Source organism: Ziziphus jujuba, chromosome 1, assembly GCF_031755915.1.
Source record: "Ziziphus jujuba cultivar Dongzao chromosome 1, ASM3175591v1".
Classification (NCBI taxonomy): Eukaryota; Viridiplantae; Streptophyta; class Magnoliopsida; order Rosales; family Rhamnaceae; genus Ziziphus; species Ziziphus jujuba.
In genome coordinates this window covers 18,485,905-18,491,405 of record NC_083379.1, presented here as the reverse complement: position 1 = coordinate 18,491,405, position 5,501 = coordinate 18,485,905, and the positions used below count along the sequence as shown (strand labels likewise).

Here is a 5,501-nt window from a genome sequence, read left to right as displayed (position 1 = left end):
CAAATTCTGCAAATTGGGTCGGGTCATTCTATGCCATTTTGGCTTGTTCAACCAGCTCCACGCTGCGCTCATCCTTCTCCACACCTCACTACACACCAACTACAATTCAAGCAAGACAGGTTTTCGAAACTCATAGTGAACCTGGCGTTACTCTACGCCATGTTGGCGTGTTCATGCTTCACTCTACGCAAACAGATGCAGCATCGCACAAGGGAAGAGCAGCTCTCACAGAATGGGTGGCGTCCAGTCACTCCAAGTTGGCGTGTACCCATTGAAGCTCCACGTTCATCTTCCTTTGTGGCATGTTCATCAGCTTCACGCCAGTATTCATGCCTCATTTTCACGCAAGAAAGAGCAGTCCACGCTTCAACTTCACTCCAATTTGGCGTGTACCAAATTCACTCCGCGCCTGGATGGTGTTCGCAGCAAGTTCTCAATTCTATTTCTTCTCATTTAGGTCATGTGCCACACACGTGTTCATTTAAAATCCTATTTGAAATTACAACTATGCCATTAAATTTCCATGTGCAACTCACATGTCTCCTAATTAACACTCAATCTCTTTCTTTTTTCTGCTCGACGCTGATTCCTACCCCAATTCAAAATAAAATAAATAAATAAATAAATAATTCTCTTTTCTTCTTTTTTCTTCTTCGCTTCCACCAATTCAAGAACACCTCCATGCACTTCCAACTCTACCCGCCGAAATTTTCAACAAATTTCACCAAATATTTAGAAATAAATAAATAAATAAATAAATTTTGTCATTCACACTAATCCAACCGAACCCATCACTTTCTCTTCTACATAAAATTTTTCTTCTTTTCTCATCACGAAGAACAACAAGACTTCTCATCCAAATTGTGAAGAAAATCAAGTGGGTATCTCACAAAAGCGAAGAAATTGTCAATTAAGGAGCAAATTTTACCGAGTAAGCTCTCTTTCTTCATTCTTTTAAAAGAATTTCATTGAGACTTGCTTGGATTTTGAGAAGTGTTGTGATGTTGAATTGATGAGCTTTTGAGCTTAAATTGTTGTTTGAGGGGACACGGTGGATTTGTTGAAGTGTTTTGTGTAAGATTTTTGAATTTCATTTGAGAGGTTTTAAATTTGGATTGATCAATTGTCAAAAGAATGAGTTGCGAAGAAAAGTGAAATTGCTCACAATGTGTTTGAAGAAATGAATGAGTTTGGGAATGTTAACATTGTAGCGTTTATAACAAATTTTTTTTTTTTAATTGAATAATTTAACGTTACATTTTACATTAAGGGAGAATTGATGGCATGTTTTAATTGGGTTGTAATGACTTTTAATTTTCCTTCCATTTGGATTTTTGGGAGGTGATTTAATGAAGCTATATGTAGCCTTTTTGAGCTTTCCTTTTGGAGATAGAGAATAACTAAAATAAGGAATTTGCATTGTGTCCATACTGTTAGTGTGGTAAAGTTTAGGTACATAATAATTTACAGTGAAAAATTTTGGTGATGTCATGTCCAAAATCTAAATCAATCTATTGTATTTTGGGAGACGAACATCACAGAGTTATCTGCACTGGTGGGGCAAAATTTGTTTAAAGGAAATTGTGGTATCACACAGGCCTCGGATTAGTCATTCAATCTCAAAGGTTCTGGAAATATAATTTTTCTTACAATCTTAAGATGAATATTCTCACTAATTGTTTATATATGTTTGCTGGGTATTTTTTTGAAAAAAAAAAAATTTGTAAAACCATGGGTTTTCTTTACATGTGAATTGACTATGTGTTTATGGTATTTGGTTATGATCCTTTCATTCTGTTGTTGTGGGATTAAATTTCATTAATTTTTTGTTTTTTTTTTTTTTTTAAATTTCATACCCTTGGCTTAAATTGAGTTGGTATATTCTTTTCCTTGTTTTTATCAAAAATTATATTCATAATCTGATTACCCATGATTTTATGTATATTTTGGAGACTTTCTGATGATTTTTTGTTGTCAGAACGCAAAAAATCAATGGAAAAATTTAACCAGGTTAGTCAATCTGTTTACTAGTGAAACGGATAAAGAACAACTCGGCTTAAGGTCAGCGCGTAGGTCCACAGGTCAGGTTTTGGGTTAATCAACCAATCTATATAAACTTGTTTGTATGTGGGCCTGTGGGCTGTAGCTTGAAAATTTGCTGTGTTGTATTTAGCTAAGCCCATGTTAAAGCTCAGCTTATGTGTAAGTTGGCTAGTATTTCAACCCAGGTTCAAACCCTGATATCAAAAGCTTAGCCCATGAGATGTTGGCCCACAAGAGAAGAATTGGAGTGCCACATGTTATGTTGTGACACGTCACCATGACATGTCACTATAATGCCATATCACCATGCCACAGCAACATAATGCCACATCATCATGCCAAGTAGCATGACATCGATGACATTAGCGTGAGGTTAGCGATGATGTCAGTGATGATATCGATGTTGGTGGGTGTATCGAATAATTCTTTGGATGTATATAACAATTTTGTAGTGTACACAGCAATGTTATAGTGTATACAACAATTTTATGGGTGTGCACTGTAATTTTGCAGGTGTATACAGTATTTTATGGGTGTATATAGAAAAATTTAGAAAAATCGCATTGTTTTATTTTCTTATTGAAAGTTGGGTTTGATTAGTTTGTTGGGGTTTTAAACAGCAATTAATTGATTTCTATATTGTGTTTACAAAAATGACAAGTGGATATGATAATGTGACTTGTAATACGTGGACAACTGTGCATGCTGCACAAGTGTCAACTTGAACTCCTGTGGTCCAAATACCTACTCTTGCACTAGTTGTTATTCCTACAAATCATGCTAAACAACCAAAGAAATTTAATGAACCACATTTTAAGATATGACAACCAAAGATGCTGTTTTAGTTAACCACTTTGAACCTTGCGGGGTTTTTGATTGAAAAAGCACCTCCGAGTAATGAACAGAGTGATAAAGAAACACTCATGGCAGTGGATGCATGGAAAGATTCAGATTACTTGTATCAGAATTATATCGTGAATGGCCTATCAAATGCTTTGTACGAGATGTACTGTAGTACGAAAACTACAAAAAAGCTGTGGAAAATTTTGGACCGCAAATATAAAACTGAGAATGTTGGTACCAAAAAGTTTATAGTAGGCCGTTATTGGAATTTAAAAATGGTGGATTCAAAGCCTTTGATAAATGAAGTACATGAATTACAAGTGTTTATTCAAGAGATTCATTCTGAAAGGACGATAATTTGTAAAGCCTTTCAAGTAACATCTATAATTAAGAAGCTACAGCCTAGGTGGAAAGACTTCAACAGTTATCTTAAACATAAGAGGAAGGAAGTGGATGTGGAGACTTTTGTTGGAAAACTTTGTATCAAAGATGACAATAGAAGATCTAACAAAAGATTTTTGCATGTCATGGTCAAGACCAATATTATGGAGCATAGTCAAAGCTCCAAGAATAAAAAGAAGACTGAAAAAGATTTCAAGGATTCTAAACTGGAGCTTAAATAAGGGATCTTCATGAAGGCAAAATTTCACGGTAAATGCTTCAACTGTGATAAGATAAGTCACAGAGCGTTTAACTATAGGCTGCTAAAAAAGAAGTAGAACAAAGAGGCACAAATGGTGGAGTAAATCACTTAAGAGGTTGATGATATCGATCTCAGTGCTTTTGTCTCTGAAGTAAACTTGGTGGGATCAAACGCTAATAAGTGGTGGATTGATACTGATGTGATCCACTATGTATGTTCAGACAAGAGTTTATTCACTTCCTTCGAACCAAATAAAAATGGAGAGAAGTTATTCATTGGGAATTCAACCACACATGAAGTCCAAGGGGAGGCAAGGTAGTCCTAAAGATGACCTTTGGAAAGAACTTAACTTTGAACAATGTGTCCAGACATTAGCAAAATCTAGTGTATGGATCGCTTCTGAGTAAGCATGGTTTTCGTTTGGTGTTTGAGTTTGGTAAGGTTGTTTTGTCTAAGTTTGAAATGTTTGTAGGGAAAGGCTATATAGTCAGTGGTTTGTTTAAATTAAATGTAATGACTATAAAATCTAATAAGATTAATAAAGCCAGTACTTCTTTTACTTGCTTGAGTTTTCCAATCTGTGACATAGTTAACTAGGTCATGTTAATTATAATTCTCTGCAGAAGTTAATTAACTTGAATCATATTCCCACATTTGAAATTGATTTCAATCATAAATATAAAATTTGTGCACAAGCAAAAACTACGAGGTTATCATATCAAACAAGTGAAATGAATATCGAACATTTGGATTTAATCCATAGTCATATATGTGACTTGAAATTCACACCAACTAGAGGATGCAATAAGTATTTTATCACTTTTGCCGATGATATCACGAAATATTGCTATGTATACTTAATTAAAAGCAAGGATGATATAATAGAGAAGTTTATTCTTTATAAAACTAAAGTTAAAATTCAACTCAACAAAAATATTGAAGTAATAAGAAGTGATCGTGGCGGTGAGTATTGTGCTCAACATGGTATTAGACATGAAGTTACTCCATCATATTTGCCACAATCAAATGGTGTGGCTGAATGAAAAAATCGTACCTTGAAAGATATGATGAATGTAATGCAGATAAGTTTTGGATTATCTCAGAACTTATGGGGGAAGCCATTTTGTTAATGAATTAACTTTTAAAGAAGGTGCCTTAAAAGAATCAAGTGTAGACGCCTTATGAGCTTCGAAAAGGAAGACAATTTTCATATAAATACTTACGAATGTGCGGGTGTTTAGGCAAAGTAGTGGTATCTACTCCTAAGAAAGTGAAAATAGGTCAAACAACAATTGATCGCATCTTCATAGGTTATGCTCAAAATAATAATGTATATTGGTTTCTTGTGTATAAGTTTGAAATTTTTGATATACACAAGAACACGATAATTGAATCGAAAAATGCATCATTTTTCGAGCATATTTTTCCTTCTAAGTTCAAAGAAGGATCAAGTTCATTTAAATGAATATATGATACTATCAATGAAGATAATCATGATAGTGATCAAGAACAGAAGACTGAAGTTGAGACTCAGGTTGAGTTTAAACAAAGCAAGAGAGTAAGAATAGAAAAATTCTTCGGTTTGGATTTTTTTACTTACATGCCAAAAAGTGAACCTTAGAGATTTCAAGAAGCTGTATACTCTCTTGAAGAGAATTTATGGAAAGAAGTCATAAAAAGTAATATTGATTTCATCTTTTAGAATCGCAGCTAGAAGTTAGTAGATCTTCCTTTAAGTTGTAAACCATTGGGTTACAAATGAATATTTAGAAGGAGAATGAACGTAGATGGAACAATAGATAAATACAAAGCAAGACTTATAATTAAGGTGTACAAGCAACAGGAGAGCCTTAATTATTTTGATACATATTCTCTAGTAACGAGAATAAAATCCATAATGATGGTACTGGCAATCACTTCATTGCGCGATCTTAAAGTACATCAAATGAATGTTAAAACAGTCTTTTTTTTA

At 34.0% G+C, this 5,501-nt stretch overlaps 1 long non-coding RNA gene across 1 annotated transcript; it reads left to right on the top strand.

The window, feature by feature from the left end:
* Positions 1 to 445: 445 nt before the first annotated feature.
* LOC125419049 (uncharacterized) lies at positions 446 to 2,730 on the top strand. The gene is made up of 2 exons (XR_007238038.2): positions 446 to 931; positions 1,979 to 2,730. It is a non-coding gene; the product is annotated as an uncharacterized LOC125419049 (long non-coding RNA).
* Positions 2,731 to 5,501: the final 2,771 nt, after the last annotated feature.